The sequence below is a fragment of the Corythoichthys intestinalis genome, chromosome 10 (assembly GCF_030265065.1).
Source record: "Corythoichthys intestinalis isolate RoL2023-P3 chromosome 10, ASM3026506v1, whole genome shotgun sequence".
Classification (NCBI taxonomy): Eukaryota; Metazoa; Chordata; class Actinopteri; order Syngnathiformes; family Syngnathidae; genus Corythoichthys; species Corythoichthys intestinalis.
In genome coordinates, this window is record NC_080404.1 from 3,235,047 (window position 1) to 3,257,749 (window position 22,703).

Consider the following 22,703-nt stretch of genomic DNA (forward strand, 5'->3'; position numbering starts at 1 on the left):
CATCAAACTTAATTAAAAAAGTCATTTAAGCCTTTTCACAGTGAGATCTATGCGATATGGCCGAGAAATGTAATTTTGATGTTAACTCCCAAACCGCTGCGCAGAAGTCAACCAAACTTCACCCATTAGTGTATTTTATCACAATCTAGTAGTTACATGTGGAAATTTGGTTCTAGGACATTTGATTTGAGCGCAATCCTCAAACTTAGGTCAAAAAAGCCATTTAAGCCTTTTCACAGTGAGATCTATGCGATATGGCCGAGAAATGTAATTTTGATGTTCACTCCCAAACCGCTGCGCAGAAGTCAACCAAACTTCACCCAATAGTGTATTGTATCACAATCTAGTAGTTACATTTGAAAATTTTGTTCTAGGAAATTTTGTTTGAGCGCAATCATCAAACTTAATTAAAAAAGTCATTTAAGCCTTTTCACAGTGAGATCTATGCGATATGGCCGAGAAATGTAATTTTGATGTTAACTCCCAAACCGCTGCGCAGAAGTCAACCAAACTTCACCCATTAGTGTATTTTATCACAATCTAGTAGTTACATGTGGAAATTTGGTTCTAGGACATTTGATTTGAGCGCAATCCTCAAACTTAGGTCAAAAAAGCCATTTAAGCCTTTTCACAGTGAGATCTATGCGATATGGCCGAGAAATGTAATTTTGATGTTAACTCCCAAACCGCTGCGCAGAAGTCAACCAAACTTCACCCAATAGTGTATTGTATCACAATCTAGTAGTTACATTTAAAAATTTTGTTCTAGGACATTTTGTTTGAACGCAATCATCAAACTTAATTAAAAAAGTCATTTAAGCCTTTTCACAGTGAGATCTATGCGATATGGCCGAGAAATGTAATTTTGATGTTAACTCCCAAACCGCTGCGCAGAAGTCAACCAAACTTCACCCATTAGTGTATTGTATCACAATCTAGTAGTTACATGTGGAAATTTGGTTATAGGACATTTGATTTGAGCGCAATCCTCAAACTTAGGTCAAAAAAGCCATTTAAGCCTTTTCACAGTGAGATCTATGCGATATGGCCGAGAAATGTAATTTTGATGTTCACTCCCAAACCGCTGCGCAGAAGTCAACCAAACTTCACCCAATAGTGTATTGTATCACAATCTAGTAGTTACATTTGAAAATTTTGTTCTAGGAAATTTTGTTTGAGCGCAATCATCAAACTTAATTAAAAAAGTCATTTAAGCCTTTTCACAGTGAGATCTATGCGATATGGCCGAGAAATGTAATTTTGATGTTAACTCCCAAACCGCTGCGCAGAAGTCAACCAAACTTCACCCATTAGTGTATTGTATCACAATCTAGTAGTTACAAATGGAAATTTGGTTCTAGGACAATTGATTTGAGCGCAATCCTCAAACTTAGGTCAAAAAAGCCATTTAAGCCTTTTCACAGTGAGATCTATGCGATATGGCCGAGAAATGTAATTTTGATGTTAACTCCCAAACCGCTGCGCAGAAGTCAACCAAACTTCACCCAATAGTGTATTGTATCACATTCTAGTAGTTACATTTGAAAATTTCGTTCTAGGACATTTGGTTTGAGCGCAATCCTCAAACTTAGGTCAAAAAAGCCATTTAAGCCTTTTCACAGTGAGATCTATGCGATATGGCCGAGAAATGTAATTTTGATGTTAACTCCCAAACCGCTGCGCAGAAGTCAACCAAACTTCACCCAATAGTGTATTGTATCACAATCTAGTAGTTACATTTGAAAATTTTGTTCTAGGAAATTTTGTTTGAGCGCAATCATCAAACTTAATTAAAAAAGTCATTTAAGCCTTTTCACAGTGAGATCTATGCGATATGGCCGAGAAATGTAATTTTGATGTTAACTCCCAAACCGCTGCGCAGAAGTTAACCAAACTTCACCCATTAGTGTATTTTATCACAATCTAGTAGTTACATGTGGAAATTTGGTTCTAGGACATTTGATTTGAGCGCAATCCTCAAACTTAGGTCAAAAAAGCCATTTAAGCCTTTTCACAGTGAGATCTATGCGATATGGCCGAGAAATGTAATTTTGATGTTAACTCCCAAACCGCTGCGCAGAAGTCAACCAAACTTCACCCAATAGTGTATTGTATCACATTCTAGTAGTTACATTTGAAAATTTCGTTCTAGGACATTTGGTTTGAGCGCAATCCTCAAACTTAGGTCAAAAAAGCCATTTAAGCCTTTTCACAGTGAGATCTATGCGATATGGCCGAGAAATGTAATTTTGATGTTAACTCCCAAACCGCTGCGCAGAAGTCAACCAAACTTCACCCAATAGTGTATTGTATCACAATCTAGTAGTTACATTTGAAAATTTTGTTCTAGGAAATTTTGTTTGAGCGCAATCGTCAAACTTAGGTCAAAAAAGCCATTTAAGCCTTTTCACAGTGAGATCTATGCGATATGGCCGAGAAATGTAATTTTGATGTTAACTCCCAAACCGCTGCGCAGAAGTCAACCAAACTTCACCCAATAGTGTATTGTATCACAATCTAGTAGTTACATTTAAAAATTTTGTTCTAGGACATTTTGTTTGAACGCAATCATCAAACTTAATTAAAAAAGTCATTTAAGCCTTTTCACAGTGAGATCTATGCGATATGGCCGAGAAATGTAATTTTGATGTTAACTCCCAAACCGCTGCGCAGAAGTCAACCAAACTTCACCCATTAGTGTATTGTATCACAATCTAGTAGTTACATGTGGAAATTTGGTTCTAGGACATTTGATTTGAGCGCAATCCTCAAACTTAGGTCAAAAAAGCCATTTAAGCCTTTTCACAGTGAGATCTATGCGATATGGCCGAGAAATGTAATTTTGATGTTAACTCCCAAACCGCTGCGCAGAAGTCAACCAAACTTCACCCAATAGTGTATTGTATCACAATCTAGTAGTTACATTTGAAAATTTTGTTCTAGGAAATTTTGTTTGAGCGCAATCATCAAACTTAATTAAAAAAGTCATTTAAGCCTTTTCACAGTGAGATCTATGCGATATGGCCGAGAAATGTAATTTTGATGTTAACTCCCAAACCGCTGCGCAGAAGTCAACCAAACTTCACCCATTAGTGTATTTTATCACAATCTAGTAGTTACATGTGGAAATTTGGTTCTAGGACATTTGATTTGAGCGCAATCCTCAAACTTAGGTCAAAAAAGCCATTTAAGCCTTTTCACAGTTAGATCTATGCGATATGGCCGAGAAATGTAATTTTGATGTTAACTCCCAAACCGCTGCGCAGAAGTCAACCAAACTTCACCCAATAGTGTATTGTATCACATTCTAGTAGTTACATTTGAAAATTTCGTTCTAGGACATTTGGTTTGAGCGCAATCCTCAAACTTAGGTCAAAAAAGCCATTTAAGCCTTTTCACAGTGAGATCTATGCGATATGGCCGAGAAATGTAATTTTGATGTTAACTCCCAAACCGCTGCGCAGAAGTCAACCAAACTTCACCCAATAGTGTATTGTATCACAATCTAGTAGTTACATTTGAAAATTTTGTTCTAGGACATTTTGTTTGAACGCAATCATCAAACTTAATTAAAAAAGTCATTTAAGCCTTTTCACAGTGAGATCTATGCGATATGGCCGAGAAATGTAATTTTGATGTTAACTCCCAAACCGCTGCGCAGAAGTCAACCAAACTTCACCCAATAGTGTATTGTATCACAATCTAGTAGTTACATTTGAAAATTTTGTTCTAGGAAATTTTGTTTGAGCGCAATCATCAAACTTAATTAAAAAAGTCATTTAAGCCTTTTCACAGTGAGATCTATGCGATATGGCCGAGAAATGTAATTTTGATGTTAACTCCCAAACCGCTGCGCAGAAGTCAACCAAACTTCACCCAATAGTGTATTCTATCATAATCTAGTAGTTACATTTGAAAATTTTGTTCTAGGACATTTTGTTTGAACGCAATCATCAAACTTAATTAAAAAAGTCATTTAAGCCTTTTCACAGTGAGATCTATGCGATATGGCCGAGAAATGTAATTTTGATGTTAACTCCCAAACCGCTGCGCAGAAGTCAACCAAACTTCACCCAATAGTGTATTGTATCACAATCTAGTAGTTACATTTGAAAATTTTGTTCTAGGAAATTTTGTTTGAGCGCAATCATCAAACTTAATTAAAAAAGTCATTTAAGCCTTTTCACAGTGAGATCTATGCGATATGGCCGAGAAATGTAATTTTGATGTTAACTCCCAAACCGCTGCGCAGAAGTCAACCAAACTTCACCCATTAGTGTATTTTATCACAATCTAGTAGTTACATGTGGAAATTTGGTTCTGGGACATTTGATTTGAGCGCAATCCTCAAACTTAGGTCAAAAAAGCCATTTAAGCCTTTTCACAGTGAGATCTATGCGATATGGCCGAGAAATGTAATTTTGATGTTAACTCCCAAACCGCTGCGCAGAAGTCAACCAAACTTCACCCAATAGTGTATTGTATCACAATCTAGTAGTTACATTTAAAAATTTTGTTCTAGGACATTTTGTTTGAACGCAATCATCAAACTTAATTAAAAAAGTCATTTAAGCCTTTTCACAGTGAGATCTATGCGATATGGCCGAGAAATGTAATTTTGATGTTAACTCCCAAACCGCTGCGCAGAAGTCAACCAAACTTCACCCATTAGTGTATTGTATCACAATCTAGTAGTTACATGTGGAAATTTGGTTATAGGACATTTGATTTGAGCGCAATTCTCAAACTTAGGTCAAAAAAGCCATTTAAGCCTTTTCACAGTGAGATCTATGCGATATGGCCGAGAAATGTAATATTGATGTTAACTCCCAAACCGCTGCGCAGAAGTCAACCAAACTTCACCCAATAGTGTATTGTATCACAATCTAGTAGTTACATTTGAAAATTTTGTTCTAGGAAATTTTGTTTGAGCGCAATCATCAAACTTAATTAAAAAAGTCATTTAAGCCTTTTCACAGTGAGATCTATGCGATATGGCCGAGAAATGTAATTTTGATGTTAACTCCCAAACCGCTGCGCAGAAGTCAACCAAACTTCACCCATTAGTGTATTTTATCACAATCTAGTAGTTACATGTGGAAATTTGGTTCTAGGACATTTGATTTGAGCGCAATCCTCAAACTTAGGTCAAAAAAGCCATTTAAGCCTTTTCACAGTGAGATCTATGCGATATGGCCGAGAAATGTAATTTTGATGTTCACTCCCAAACCGCTGCGCAGAAGTCAACCAAACTTCACCCAATAGTGTATTGTATCACAATCTAGTAGTTACATTTGAAAATTTTGTTCTAGGAAATTTTGTTTGAGCGCAATCATCAAACTTAATTAAAAAAGTCATTTAAGCCTTTTCACAGTGAGATCTATGCGATATGGCCGAGAAATGTAATTTTGATGTTAACTCCCAAACCGCTGCGCAGAAGTCAACCAAACTTCACCCATTAGTGTATTTTATCACAATCTAGTAGTTACATGTGGAAATTTGGTTCTAGGACATTTGATTTGAGCGCAATCCTCAAACTTAGGTCAAAAAAGCCATTTAAGCCTTTTCACAGTGAGATCTATGCGATATGGCCGAGAAATGTAATTTTGATGTTAACTCCCAAACCGCTGCGCAGAAGTCAACCAAACTTCACCCAATAGTGTATTGTATCACAATCTAGTAGTTACATTTAAAAATTTTGTTCTAGGACATTTTGTTTGAACGCAATCATCAAACTTAATTAAAAAAGTCATTTAAGCCTTTTCACAGTGAGATCTATGCGATATGGCCGAGAAATGTAATTTTGATGTTAACTCCCAAACCGCTGCGCAGAAGTCAACCAAACTTCACCCATTAGTGTATTGTATCACAATCTAGTAGTTACATGTGGAAATTTGGTTATAGGACATTTGATTTGAGCGCAATCCTCAAACTTAGGTCAAAAAAGCCATTTAAGCCTTTTCACAGTGAGATCTATGCGATATGGCCGAGAAATGTAATTTTGATGTTCACTCCCAAACCGCTGCGCAGAAGTCAACCAAACTTCACCCAATAGTGTATTGTATCACAATCTAGTAGTTACATTTGAAAATTTTGTTCTAGGAAATTTTGTTTGAGCGCAATCATCAAACTTAATTAAAAAAGTCATTTAAGCCTTTTCACAGTGAGATCTATGCGATATGGCCGAGAAATGTAATTTTGATGTTAACTCCCAAACCGCTGCGCAGAAGTCAACCAAACTTCACCCATTAGTGTATTGTATCACAATCTAGTAGTTACAAATGGAAATTTGGTTCTAGGACAATTGATTTGAGCGCAATCCTCAAACTTAGGTCAAAAAAGCCATTTAAGCCTTTTCACAGTGAGATCTATGCGATATGGCCGAGAAATGTAATTTTGATGTTAACTCCCAAACCGCTGCGCAGAAGTCAACCAAACTTCACCCAATAGTGTATTGTATCACATTCTAGTAGTTACATTTGAAAATTTCGTTCTAGGACATTTGGTTTGAGCGCAATCCTCAAACTTAGGTCAAAAAAGCCATTTAAGCCTTTTCACAGTGAGATCTATGCGATATGGCCGAGAAATGTAATTTTGATGTTAACTCCCAAACCGCTGCGCAGAAGTCAACCAAACTTCACCCAATAGTGTATTGTATCACAATCTAGTAGTTACATTTGAAAATTTTGTTCTAGGAAATTTTGTTTGAGCGCAATCATCAAACTTAATTAAAAAAGTCATTTAAGCCTTTTCACAGTGAGATCTATGCGATATGGCCGAGAAATGTAATTTTGATGTTAACTCCCAAACCGCTGCGCAGAAGTTAACCAAACTTCACCCATTAGTGTATTTTATCACAATCTAGTAGTTACATGTGGAAATTTGGTTCTAGGACATTTGATTTGAGCGCAATCCTCAAACTTAGGTCAAAAAAGCCATTTAAGCCTTTTCACAGTGAGATCTATGCGATATGGCCGAGAAATGTAATTTTGATGTTAACTCCCAAACCGCTGCGCAGAAGTCAACCAAACTTCACCCAATAGTGTATTGTATCACATTCTAGTAGTTACATTTGAAAATTTCGTTCTAGGACATTTGGTTTGAGCGCAATCCTCAAACTTAGGTCAAAAAAGCCATTTAAGCCTTTTCACAGTGAGATCTATGCGATATGGCCGAGAAATGTAATTTTGATGTTAACTCCCAAACCGCTGCGCAGAAGTCAACCAAACTTCACCCAATAGTGTATTGTATCACAATCTAGTAGTTACATTTGAAAATTTTGTTCTAGGAAATTTTGTTTGAGCGCAATCGTCAAACTTAGGTCAAAAAAGCCATTTAAGCCTTTTCACAGTGAGATCTATGCGATATGGCCGAGAAATGTAATTTTGATGTTAACTCCCAAACCGCTGCGCAGAAGTCAACCAAACTTCACCCAATAGTGTATTGTATCACAATCTAGTAGTTACATTTAAAAATTTTGTTCTAGGACATTTTGTTTGAACGCAATCATCAAACTTAATTAAAAAAGTCATTTAAGCCTTTTCACAGTGAGATCTATGCGATATGGCCGAGAAATGTAATTTTGATGTTAACTCCCAAACCGCTGCGCAGAAGTCAACCAAACTTCACCCATTAGTGTATTGTATCACAATCTAGTAGTTACATGTGGAAATTTGGTTCTAGGACATTTGATTTGAGCGCAATCCTCAAACTTAGGTCAAAAAAGCCATTTAAGCCTTTTCACAGTGAGATCTATGCGATATGGCCGAGAAATGTAATTTTGATGTTAACTCCCAAACCGCTGCGCAGAAGTCAACCAAACTTCACCCAATAGTGTATTGTATCACAATCTAGTAGTTACATTTGAAAATTTTGTTCTAGGAAATTTTGTTTGAGCGCAATCATCAAACTTAATTAAAAAAGTCATTTAAGCCTTTTCACAGTGAGATCTATGCGATATGGCCGAGAAATGTAATTTTGATGTTAACTCCCAAACCGCTGCGCAGAAGTCAACCAAACTTCACCCATTAGTGTATTTTATCACAATCTAGTAGTTACATGTGGAAATTTGGTTCTAGGACATTTGATTTGAGCGCAATCCTCAAACTTAGGTCAAAAAAGCCATTTAAGCCTTTTCACAGTTAGATCTATGCGATATGGCCGAGAAATGTAATTTTGATGTTAACTCCCAAACCGCTGCGCAGAAGTCAACCAAACTTCACCCAATAGTGTATTGTATCACATTCTAGTAGTTACATTTGAAAATTTCGTTCTAGGACATTTGGTTTGAGCGCAATCCTCAAACTTAGGTCAAAAAAGCCATTTAAGCCTTTTCACAGTGAGATCTATGCGATATGGCCGAGAAATGTAATTTTGATGTTAACTCCCAAACCGCTGCGCAGAAGTCAACCAAACTTCACCCAATAGTGTATTGTATCACAATCTAGTAGTTACATTTGAAAATTTTGTTCTAGGACATTTTGTTTGAACGCAATCATCAAACTTAATTAAAAAAGTCATTTAAGCCTTTTCACAGTGAGATCTATGCGATATGGCCGAGAAATGTAATTTTGATGTTAACTCCCAAACCGCTGCGCAGAAGTCAACCAAACTTCACCCAATAGTGTATTGTATCACAATCTAGTAGTTACATTTGAAAATTTTGTTCTAGGAAATTTTGTTTGAGCGCAATCATCAAACTTAATTAAAAAAGTCATTTAAGCCTTTTCACAGTGAGATCTATGCGATATGGCCGAGAAATGTAATTTTGATGTTAACTCCCAAACCGCTGCGCAGAAGTCAACCAAACTTCACCCAATAGTGTATTCTATCATAATCTAGTAGTTACATTTGAAAATTTTGTTCTAGGACATTTTGTTTGAACGCAATCATCAAACTTAATTAAAAAAGTCATTTAAGCCTTTTCACAGTGAGATCTATGCGATATGGCCGAGAAATGTAATTTTGATGTTAACTCCCAAACCGCTGCGCAGAAGTCAACCAAACTTCACCCAATAGTGTATTGTATCACAATCTAGTAGTTACATTTGAAAATTTTGTTCTAGGAAATTTTGTTTGAGCGCAATCATCAAACTTAATTAAAAAAGTCATTTAAGCCTTTTCACAGTGAGATCTATGCGATATGGCCGAGAAATGTAATTTTGATGTTAACTCCCAAACCGCTGCGCAGAAGTCAACCAAACTTCACCCATTAGTGTATTTTATCACAATCTAGTAGTTACATGTGGAAATTTGGTTCTGGGACATTTGATTTGAGCGCAATCCTCAAACTTAGGTCAAAAAAGCCATTTAAGCCTTTTCACAGTGAGATCTATGCGATATGGCCGAGAAATGTAATTTTGATGTTAACTCCCAAACCGCTGCGCAGAAGTCAACCAAACTTCACCCAATAGTGTATTGTATCACAATCTAGTAGTTACATTTAAAAATTTTGTTCTAGGACATTTTGTTTGAACGCAATCATCAAACTTAATTAAAAAAGTCATTTAAGCCTTTTCACAGTGAGATCTATGCGATATGGCCGAGAAATGTAATTTTGATGTTAACTCCCAAACCGCTGCGCAGAAGTCAACCAAACTTCACCCATTAGTGTATTGTATCACAATCTAGTAGTTACATGTGGAAATTTGGTTATAGGACATTTGATTTGAGCGCAATTCTCAAACTTAGGTCAAAAAAGCCATTTAAGCCTTTTCACAGTGAGATCTATGCGATATGGCCGAGAAATGTAATATTGATGTTAACTCCCAAACCGCTGCGCAGAAGTCAACCAAACTTCACCCAATAGTGTATTGTATCACAATCTAGTAGTTACATTTGAAAATTTTGTTCTAGGAAATTTTGTTTGAGCGCAATCATCAAACTTAATTAAAAAAGTCATTTAAGCCTTTTCACAGTGAGATCTATGCGATATGGCCGAGAAATGTAATTTTGATGTTAACTCCCAAACCGCTGCGCAGAAGTCAACCAAACTTCACCCATTAGTGTATTTTATCACAATCTAGTAGTTACATGTGGAAATTTGGTTCTAGGACATTTGATTTGAGCGCAATCCTCAAACTTAGGTCAAAAAAGCCATTTAAGCCTTTTCACAGTGAGATCTATGCGATATGGCCGAGAAATGTAATTTTGATGTTCACTCCCAAACCGCTGCGCAGAAGTCAACCAAACTTCACCCAATAGTGTATTGTATCACAATCTAGTAGTTACATTTGAAAATTTTGTTCTAGGAAATTTTGTTTGAGCGCAATCATCAAACTTAATTAAAAAAGTCATTTAAGCCTTTTCACAGTGAGATCTATGCGATATGGCCGAGAAATGTAATTTTGATGTTAACTCCCAAACCGCTGCGCAGAAGTCAACCAAACTTCACCCATTAGTGTATTTTATCACAATCTAGTAGTTACATGTGGAAATTTGGTTCTAGGACATTTGATTTGAGCGCAATCCTCAAACTTAGGTCAAAAAAGCCATTTAAGCCTTTTCACAGTGAGATCTATGCGATATGGCCGAGAAATGTAATTTTGATGTTAACTCCCAAACCGCTGCGCAGAAGTCAACCAAACTTCACCCAATAGTGTATTGTATCACAATCTAGTAGTTACATTTAAAAATTTTGTTCTAGGACATTTTGTTTGAACGCAATCATCAAACTTAATTAAAAAAGTCATTTAAGCCTTTTCACAGTGAGATCTATGCGATATGGCCGAGAAATGTAATTTTGATGTTAACTCCCAAACCGCTGCGCAGAAGTCAACCAAACTTCACCCATTAGTGTATTGTATCACAATCTAGTAGTTACATGTGGAAATTTGGTTATAGGACATTTGATTTGAGCGCAATCCTCAAACTTAGGTCAAAAAAGCCATTTAAGCCTTTTCACAGTGAGATCTATGCGATATGGCCGAGAAATGTAATTTTGATGTTCACTCCCAAACCGCTGCGCAGAAGTCAACCAAACTTCACCCAATAGTGTATTGTATCACAATCTAGTAGTTACATTTGAAAATTTTGTTCTAGGAAATTTTGTTTGAGCGCAATCATCAAACTTAATTAAAAAAGTCATTTAAGCCTTTTCACAGTGAGATCTATGCGATATGGCCGAGAAATGTAATTTTGATGTTAACTCCCAAACCGCTGCGCAGAAGTCAACCAAACTTCACCCATTAGTGTATTGTATCACAATCTAGTAGTTACAAATGGAAATTTGGTTCTAGGACAATTGATTTGAGCGCAATCCTCAAACTTAGGTCAAAAAAGCCATTTAAGCCTTTTCACAGTGAGATCTATGCGATATGGCCGAGAAATGTAATTTTGATGTTAACTCCCAAACCGCTGCGCAGAAGTCAACCAAACTTCACCCAATAGTGTATTGTATCACATTCTAGTAGTTACATTTGAAAATTTCGTTCTAGGACATTTGGTTTGAGCGCAATCCTCAAACTTAGGTCAAAAAAGCCATTTAAGCCTTTTCACAGTGAGATCTATGCGATATGGCCGAGAAATGTAATTTTGATGTTAACTCCCAAACCGCTGCGCAGAAGTCAACCAAACTTCACCCAATAGTGTATTGTATCACAATCTAGTAGTTACATTTGAAAATTTTGTTCTAGGAAATTTTGTTTGAGCGCAATCATCAAACTTAATTAAAAAAGTCATTTAAGCCTTTTCACAGTGAGATCTATGCGATATGGCCGAGAAATGTAATTTTGATGTTAACTCCCAAACCGCTGCGCAGAAGTTAACCAAACTTCACCCATTAGTGTATTTTATCACAATCTAGTAGTTACATGTGGAAATTTGGTTCTAGGACATTTGATTTGAGCGCAATCCTCAAACTTAGGTCAAAAAAGCCATTTAAGCCTTTTCACAGTGAGATCTATGCGATATGGCCGAGAAATGTAATTTTGATGTTAACTCCCAAACCGCTGCGCAGAAGTCAACCAAACTTCACCCAATAGTGTATTGTATCACATTCTAGTAGTTACATTTGAAAATTTCGTTCTAGGACATTTGGTTTGAGCGCAATCCTCAAACTTAGGTCAAAAAAGCCATTTAAGCCTTTTCACAGTGAGATCTATGCGATATGGCCGAGAAATGTAATTTTGATGTTAACTCCCAAACCGCTGCGCAGAAGTCAACCAAACTTCACCCAATAGTGTATTGTATCACAATCTAGTAGTTACATTTGAAAATTTTGTTCTAGGAAATTTTGTTTGAGCGCAATCGTCAAACTTAGGTCAAAAAAGCCATTTAAGCCTTTTCACAGTGAGATCTATGCGATATGGCCGAGAAATGTAATTTTGATGTTAACTCCCAAACCGCTGCGCAGAAGTCAACCAAACTTCACCCAATAGTGTATTGTATCACAATCTAGTAGTTACATTTAAAAATTTTGTTCTAGGACATTTTGTTTGAACGCAATCATCAAACTTAATTAAAAAAGTCATTTAAGCCTTTTCACAGTGAGATCTATGCGATATGGCCGAGAAATGTAATTTTGATGTTAACTCCCAAACCGCTGCGCAGAAGTCAACCAAACTTCACCCATTAGTGTATTGTATCACAATCTAGTAGTTACATGTGGAAATTTGGTTATAGGACATTTGATTTGAGCGCAATCCTCAAACTTAGGTCAAAAAAGCCATTTAAGCCTTTTCACAGTGAGATCTATGCGATATGGCCGAGAAATGTAATTTTGATGTTAACTCCCAAACCGCTGCGCAGAAGTCAACCAAACTTCACCCAATAGTGTATTGTATCACAATCTAGTAGTTACATTTGAAAATTTTGTTCTAGGAAATTTTGTTTGAGCGCAATCATCAAACTTAATTAAAAAAGTCATTTAAGCCTTTTCACAGTGAGATCTATGCGATATGGCCGAGAAATGTAATTTTGATGTTAACTCCCAAACCGCTGCGCAGAAGTCAACCAAACTTCACCCATTAGTGTATTTTATCACAATCTAGTAGTTACATGTGGAAATTTGGTTCTAGGACATTTGATTTGAGCGCAATCCTCAAACTTAGGTCAAAAAAGCCATTTAAGCCTTTTCACAGTTAGATCTATGCGATATGGCCGAGAAATGTAATTTTGATGTTAACTCCCAAACCGCTGCGCAGAAGTCAACCAAACTTCACCCAATAGTGTATTGTATCACATTCTAGTAGTTACATTTGAAAATTTCGTTCTAGGACATTTGGTTTGAGCGCAATCCTCAAACTTAGGTCAAAAAAGCCATTTAAGCCTTTTCACAGTGAGATCTATGCGATATGGCCGAGAAATGTAATTTTGATGTTAACTCCCAAACCGCTGCGCAGAAGTCAACCAAACTTCACCCAATAGTGTATTGTATCACAATCTAGTAGTTACATTTGAAAATTTTGTTCTAGGACATTTTGTTTGAACGCAATCATCAAACTTAATTAAAAAAGTCATTTAAGCCTTTTCACAGTGAGATCTATGCGATATGGCCGAGAAATGTAATTTTGATGTTAACTCCCAAACCGCTGCGCAGAAGTCAACCAAACTTCACCCAATAGTGTATTGTATCACAATCTAGTAGTTACATTTGAAAATTTTGTTCTAGGACATTTTGTTTGAGCGCAATCCTCAAACTTAGGTCAAAAAAGCCATTTAAGCCTTTTCACAGTGAGATCTATGCGATATGGCCGAGAAATGTAATTTTGATGTTAACTCCCAAACCGCTGCGCAGAAGTCAACCAAACTTCACCCAATAGTGTATTGTATCACAATCTAGTAGTTACATTTGAAAATTTTGTTCTAGGACATTTTGTTTGAACGCAATCATCAAACTTAATTAAAAAAGTCATTTAAGCCTTTTCACAGTGAGATCTATGCAATATGGCCGAGAAATGTAATTTTGATGTTAACTCCCAAACCGCTGCGCAGAAGTCAACCAAACTTCACCCAATAGTGTATTGTATCACAATCTAGTAGTTACATTTGAAAATTTTGTTCTAGGACATTTTGTTTGAACGCAATCATCAAACTTAATTAAAAAAGTCATTTAAGCCTTTTCACAGTGAGATCTATGCGATATGGCCGAGAAATGTAATTTTGATGTTAACTCCCAAACCGCTGCGCAGAAGTCAACCAAACTTCACCCAATAGTGTATTGTATCACAATCTAGTAGTTACATTTGAAAATTTTGTTCTAGGACATTTTGTTTGAGCGCAATCCTCAAACTTAGGTCAAAAAAGCCATTTAAGCCTTTTCACAGTGAGATCTATGCGATATGGCCGAGAAATGTAATTTTGATGTTAACTCCCAAACCGCTGCGCAGAAGTCAACCAAACTTCACCCAATAGTGTATTGTATCACAATCTAGTAGTTACATTTGAAAATTTTGTTCTAGGACATTTTGTTTGAACGCAATCATCAAACTTAATTAAAAAAGTCATTTAAGCCTTTTCACAGTGAGATCTATGCGATATGGCCGAGAAATGTAATTTTGATGTTAACTCCCAAACCGCTGCGCAGAAGTCAACCAAACTTCACCCATTAGTGTATTGTATCACAATCTAGTAGTTACATGTGGAAATTTGGTTATAGGACATTTGATTTGAGCGCAATCCTCAAACTTAGGTCAAAAAAGTCATTTAAGCCTTTTCACAGTGAGATCTATGCGATATGGCCGAGAAATGTAATTTTGATGTTAACTCCCAAACCGCTGCGCAGAAGTCAACCAAACTTCACCCAATAGTGTATTGTATCACAATCTAGTAGTTACATTTGAAAATTTTGTTCTAGGAAATATTGTTTGAGCGCAATCATCAAACTTAATTAAAAAAGTCATTTAAGCCTTTTCACAGTGAGATCTATGCGATATGGCCGAGAAATGTAATTTTGATGTTAACTCCCAAACCGCTGCGCAGAAGTCAACCAAACTTCACCCATTAGTGTATTTTATCACAATCTAGTAGTTACATGTGGAAATTTGGTTCTAGGACATTTGATTTGAGCGCAATCCTCAAACTTAGGTCAAAAAAGCCATTTAAGCCTTTTCACAGTGAGATCTATGCGATATGGCCGAGAAATGTAATTTTGATGTTAACTCCCAAACCGCTGCGCAGAAGTCAACCAAACTTCACCCAATAGTGTATTGTATCACATTCTAGTAGTTACATTTGAAAATTTCGTTCTAGGACATTTGGTTTGAGCGCAATCCTCAAACTTAGGTCAAAAAAGCCATTTAAGCCTTTTCACAGTGAGATCTATGCGATATGGCCGAGAAATGTAATTTTGATGTTAACTCCCAAACCGCTGCGCAGAAGTCAACCAAACTTCACCCAATAGTGTATTGTATCACAATCTAGTAGTTACATTTGAAAATTTTGTTCTAGGACATTTTGTTTGAACGCAATCATCAAACTTAATTAAAAAAGTCATTTAAGCCTTTTCACAGTGAGATCTATGCGATATGGCCGAGAAATGTAATTTTGATGTTAACTCCCAAACCGCTGCGCAGAAGTCAACCAAACTTCACCCAATAGTGTATTGTATCACAATCTAGTAGTTACATTTGAAAATTTTGTTCTAGGACATTTTGTTTGAGCGCAATCCTCAAACTTAGGTCAAAAAAGCCATTTAAGCCTTTTCACAGTGAGATCTATGCGATATGGCCGAGAAATGTAATTTTGATGTTAACTCCCAAACCGCTGCGCAGAAGTCAACCAAACTTCACCCAATAGTGTATTGTATCATAATCTAGTAGTTACATTTGAAAATTTTGTTCTAGGACATTTTGTTTGAACGCAAACATCAAACTTAATTAAAAAAGTCATTTAAGCCTTTTCACAGTGAGATCTATGCGATATGGCCGAGAAATGTAATTTTGATGTTAACTCCCAAACCGCTGCGCAGAAGTCAACCAAACTTCACCCAATAGTGTATTGTATCACAATCTAGTAGTTACATTTGAAAATTTTGTTCTAGGACATTTTGTTTGAACGCAATCATCAAACTTAATTAAAAAAGCCATTTAAGCCTTTTCACAGTGAGATCTATGCGATATGGCCGAGAAATGTAATTTTGATGTTAACTCCCAAACCGCTGCGCAGAAGTCAACCAAACTTCACCCAATAGTGTATTGTATCACATTCTAGTAGTTACATTTGAAAATTTCGTTCTAGGACATTTGGTTTGAGAGCAATCCTCAAACTTAGGTCAAAAAAGCCATTTAAGCCTTTTCACAGTGAGATCTATGCGATATGGCCGAGAAATGTAATTTTGATGTTAACTCCCAAACCGCTGCGCAGAAGTCAACCAAACTTCACCCAATAGTGTATTGTATCACAATCTAGTAGTTACATTTGAAAATTTTGTTCTAGGACATTTTGTTTGAACGCAATCATCAAACTTAATTAAAAAAGTCATTTAAGCCTTTTCACAGTGAGATCTATGCGATATGGCCGAGAAATGTAATTTTGATGTTAACTCCCAAACCGCTGCGCAGAAGTCAACCAAACTTCACCCAATAGTGTATTGTATCACAATCTAGTAGTTACATTTGAAAATTTTGTTCTAGGACATTTTGTTTGAGCGCAATCCTCAAACTTAGGTCAAAAAAGCCATTTAAGCCTTTTCACAGTGAGATCTATGCGATATGGCCGAGAAATGTAATTTTGATGTTAACTCCCAAACCGCTGCGCAGAAGTCAACCAAACTTCACCCAATAGTGTATTGTATCACAATCTAGTAGTTACATTTGAAAATTTTGTTCTAGGACATTTTGTTTGAACGCAAACATCAAACTTAATTAAAAAAGTCATTTAAGCCTTTTCACAGTGAGATCTATGCGATATGGCCGAGAAATGTAATTTTGATGTTAACTCCCAAACCGCTGCGCAGAAGTCAACCAAACTTCACCCAATAGTGTATTGTATCACAATCTAGTAGTTACATTTGAAAATTTTGTTCTAGGACATTTTGTTTGAACGCAATCATCAAACTTAATTAAAAAAGTCATTTAAGCCTTTTCACAGTGAGATCTATGCGATATGGCCGAGAAATGTAATTTTGATGTTAACTCCCAAACCGCTGCGGAGAAGTCAACCAAACTTCACCCAATAGTGTATTGTATCACAATCTAGTAGTTACATTTGAAAATTTTGTTCTAGGACATTTTGTTTGAGCGCAATCCTCAAACTTAGGTCAAAAAAGCCATTTAAGCCTTTTCACAGTGAGATCTATGCGATATGGCCGAGAAATGTAATTTTGATGTTAAGTCCCAAACCGCTGCGCAGAAGTCAACCAAACTTCACCCAATAGTGTATTGTATCACAATCTAGTAGTTACATTTGAAAATTTTGTTCTAGGACATTTTGTTTGAACGCAATCATCAAACTTAATTAAAAAAGTCATTTAAGCCTTTTCACAGTGAGATCTATGCGATATGGCCGAGAAATGTAATTTTGATGTTAACTCCCAAACCGCTGCGCAGAAGTCAACCAAACTTCACCCAATAGTGTATTGTATCACAATCTAGTAGTTACATTTGAAAATTTTGTTCTAGGAAATTTTGTTTGAGCGCAATCATCAAACTTAATTAAAAAAGTCATTTAAGCCTTTTCACAGTGAGATCTATGCGATATGGCCGAGAAATGTAATTTTGATGTTAACTCCCAAACCGCTGCGCAGAAGTCAACCAAACTTCACCCATTAGTGTATTTTATCACAATCTAGTAGTTACATGTGGAAATTTGGTTCTAGGACATTTGATTTGAGCGCAATCCTCAAACTTAGGTCAAAAAAGCCATTTAAGCCTTTTCACAGTGAGATCTATGCGATATGGCCGAGAAATGTAATTTTGATGTTCACTCCCAAACCGCTGCGCAGAAGTCAACCAAACTTCACCCAATAGTGTATTGTATCACAATCTAGTAGTTACATTTGAAAATTTTGTTCTAGGAAATTTTGTTTGAGCGCAATCATCAAACTTAATTAAAAAAGTCATTTAAGCCTTTTCACAGTGAGATCTATGCGATATGGCCGAGAAATGTAATTTTGATGTTAACTCCCAAACCGCTGCGCAGAAGTCAACCAAACTTCACCCATTAGTGTATTTTATCACAATCTAGTAGTTACATGTGGAAATTTGGTTCTAGGACATTTGATTTGAGCGCAATCCTCAAACTTAGGTCAAAAAAGCCATTTAAGCCCTTTCACAGTGAGATCTATGCGATATGGCCGAGAAATGTAATTTTGATGTTAACTCCCAAACCGCTGCGCAGAAGTCAACCAAACTTCACCCAATAGTGTATTGTATCACATTCTAGTAGTTACATTTGAAAATTTCGTTCTAGGACATTTGGTTTGAGCGCAATCCTCAAACTTAGGTCAAAAAAGCCATTTAAGCCTTTTCACAGTGAGATCTATGCGATATGGCCGAGAGATGTAATTTTGATGATAACTCCCAAACCGCTGCGCAGAAGTCAACCAAACTTCACCCAATAGTGTATTGTATCACAATCTAGTAGTTACATTTGAAAATTTTGTTCTAGGACATTTTGTTTGAACGCAATCATCAAACTTAATTAAAAAAGTCATTTAAGCCTTTTCACAGTGAGATCTATGCGATATGGCCGAGAAATGTAATTTTGATGTTAACTCCCAAACCGCTGCGCAGAAGTCAACCAAACTTCACCCAATAGTGTATTGTATCACAATCTAGTAGTTACATTTGAAAATTTTGTTCTAGGACATTTGGTTTGAGCGCAATCCTCAAACTTAGGTCAAAAAAGCCATTTAAGCCTTTTCACAGTGAGATCTATGCGATATGGCCGAGAAATGTAATTTTGATGTTAACTCCCAAACCGCTGCGCAGAAGTCAACCAAACTTCACCCAATAGTGTATTGTATCACATTCTAGTAGTTACATTTGAAAATTTTGTTCTAGGAAATTTTGTTTGAGCGCAATCATCAAACTTAATTAAAAAAGTCATTTAAGCCTTTTCACAGTGAGATCTATGCGATATGGCCGAGAAATGTAATTTTGATGTTAACTCCCAAACCGCTGCGCAGAAGTCAACCAAACTTCACCCATTAGTGTATTTTATCACAATCTAGTAGTTACATGTGGAAATTTGGTTCTAGGACATTTGATTTGAGCGCAAACCTCAAACTTAGGTCAAAAAAGCCATTTAAGCCTTTTCACAGTGAGATCTATGCGATATGGCCGAGAAATGTAATTTTGATGTTAACTCCCAAACCGCTGCGCAGAAGTCAACCAAACTTCACCCAATAGTGTATTGTATCACAATCTAGTAGTTACATTTAAAAATTTTGTTCTAGGACATTTTGTTTGAACGCAATCATCAAACTTAATTAAAAAAGTCATTTAAGCCTTTTCACAGTGAGATCTATGCGATATGGCCGAGAAATGTAATTTTGATGTTAACTCCCAAACCGCTGCGCAGAAGTCAACCAAACTTCACCCAATAGTGTATTGTATCACAATCTAGTAGTTACATTTAAAAATTTTGTTCTAGGACATTTTGTTTGAACGCAATCATCAAACTTAATTAAAAAAGTCATTTAAGCCTTTTCACAGTGAGATCTATGCGATATGGCCGAGAAATGTAATTTTGATGTTAACTCCCAAACCGCTGCGCAGAAGTCAACCAAACTTCACCCATTAGTGTATTGTATCACAATCTAGTAGTTACATGTGGAAATTTGGTTATAGGACATTTGATTTGAGCGCAATCCTCAAACTTAGGTCAAAAAAGCCATTTAAGCCTTTTCACAGTGAGATCTATGCGATATGGCCGAGAAATGTAATTTTGATGTTAACTCCCAAACCGCTGCGCAGAAGTCAACCAAACTTCACCCAATAGTGTATTGTATCACAATCTAGTAGTTACATTTGAAAATTTTGTTCTAGGAAATATTGTTTGAGCGCAATCATCAAACTTAATTAAAAAAGTCATTTAAGCCTTTTCACAGTGAGATCTATGCGATATGGCCGAGAAATGTAATTTTGATGTTAACTCCCAAACCGCTGCGCAGAAGTCAACCAAACTTCACCCATTAGTGTATTTTATCACAATCTAGTAGTTACATGTGGAAATTTGGTTCTAGGACATTTGATTTGAGCGCAATCCTCAAACTTAGGTCAAAAAAGCCATTTAAGCCTTTTCACATTGAGATCTATGCGATATGGCCGAGAAATGTAATTTTGATGTTAACTCCCAAACCGCTGCGCAGAAGTCAACCAAACTTCACCCAATAGTGTATTGTATCACATTCTAGTAGTTACATTTGAAAATTTCGTTCTAGGACATTTGGTTTGAGCGCAATCCTCAAACTTAGGTCAAAAAAGCCATTTAAGCCTTTTCACAGTGAGATCTATGCGATATGGCCGAGAAATGTAATTTTGATGTTAACTCCCAAACCGCTGCGCAGAAGTCAACCAAACTTCACCCAATAGTGTATTGTATCACAATCTAGTAGTTACATTTGAAAATTTTGTTCTAGGACATTTTGTTTGAACGCAATCATCAAACTTAATTAAAAAAGTCATTTAAGCCTTTTCACAGTGAGATCTATGCGATATGGCCGAGAAATGTAATTTTGATGTTAACTCCCAAACCGCTGCGCAGAAGTCAACCAAACTTCACCCAATAGTGTATTGTATCACAATCTAGTAGTTACATTTGAAAATTTTGTTCTAGGACATTTTGTTTGAGCGCAATCCTCAAACTTAGGTCAAAAAAGCCATTTAAGCCTTTTCACAGTGAGATCTATGCGATATGGCCGAGAAATGTAATTTTGATGTTAACTCCCAAACCGCTGCGCAGAAGTCAACCAAACTTCACCCAATAGTGTATTGTATCACAATCTAGTAGTTACATTTGAAAATTTTGTTCTAGGACATTTTGTTTGAACGCAATCATCAAACTTAATTAAAAAAGTCATTTAAGCCTTTTCACAGTGAGATCTATGCGATATGGCCGAGAAATGTAATTTTGATGTTAACTCCCAAACCGCTGCGCAGAAGTCAACCAAACTTCACCCAATAGTGTATTGTATCACAATCTAGTAGTTACATTTGAAAATTTTGTTCTAGGACATTTTGTTTGAACGCAATCATCAAACTTAATTAAAAAAGTCATTTAAGCCTTTTCACAGTGAGATCTATGCGATATGGCCGAGAAATGTAATTTTGATGTTAACTCCCAAACCGCTGCGCAGAAGTCAACCAAACTTCACCCATTAGTGTATTTTATCACAATCTAGTAGTTACATGTGGAAATTTGGTTCTAGGACATTTGATTTGAGCGCAATCCTCAAACTTAGGTCAAAAAAGCCATTTAAGCCTTTTCACAGTGAGATCTATGCGATATGGCCGAGAAATGTAATTTTGATGTTAACTCCCAAACCGCTGCGCAGAAGTCAACCAAACTTCACCCAATAGTGTATTGTATCACAATCTAGTAGTTACATTTGAAAATTTTGTTCTAGGACATTTTGTTTGAACGCAATCATCAAACTTAATTAAAAAAGTCATTTAAGCCTTTTCACAGTGAGATCTATGCGATATGGCCGAGAAATGTAATTTTGATGTTAACTCCCAAACCGCTGCGCAGAAGTCAACCAAACTTCACCCAATAGTGTATTGTATCACAATCTAGTAGTTACATTTGAAAATTTTGTTCTAGGAAATTTTGTTTGAGCGCAATCATCAAACTTAATTAAAAAAGTCATTTAAGCCTTTTCACAGTGAGATCTATGCGATATGGCCGAGAAATGTAATTTTGATGTTAACTCCCAAACCGCTGCGCAGAAGTCAACCAAACTTCACCCATTAGTGTATTTTATCACAATCTAGTAGTTACATGTGGAAATTTGGTTCTAGGACATTTGATTTGAGCGCAATCCTCAAACTTAGGTCAAAAAAGCCATTTAAGCCTTTTCACAGTGAGATCTATGCGATATGGCCGAGAAATGTAATTTTGATGTTCACTCCCAAACCGCTGCGCAGAAGTCAACCAAACTTCACCCAATAGTGTATTGTATCACAATCTAGTAGTTACATTTGAAAATTTTGTTCTAGGAAATTTTGTTTGAGCGCAATCATCAAACTTAATTAAAAAAGTCATTTAAGCCTTTTCACAGTGAGATCTATGCGATATGGCCGAGAAATGTAATTTTGATGTTAACTCCCAAACCGCTGCGCAGAAGTCAACCAAACTTCACCCATTAGTGTATTTTATCACAATCTAGTAGTTACATGTGGAAATTTGGTTCTAGGACATTTGATTTGAGCGCAATCCTCAAACTTAGGTCAAAAAAGCCATTTAAGCCTTTTCACAGTGAGATCTATGCGATATGGCCGAGAAATGTAATTTTGATGTTAACTCCCAAACCGCTGCGCAGAAGTCAACCAAACTTCACCCAATAGTGTATTGTATCACATTCTAGTAGTTACATTTGAAAATTTCGTTCTAGGACATTTGGTTTGAGCGCAATCCTCAAACTTAGGTCAAAAAAGCCATTTAAGCCTTTTCACAGTGAGATCTATGCGATATGGCCGAGAAATGTAATTTTGATGATAACTCCCAAACCGCTGCGCAGAAGTCAACCAAACTTCACCCAATAGTGTATTGTATCACAATCTAGTAGTTACATTTGAAAATTTTGTTCTAGGACATTTTGT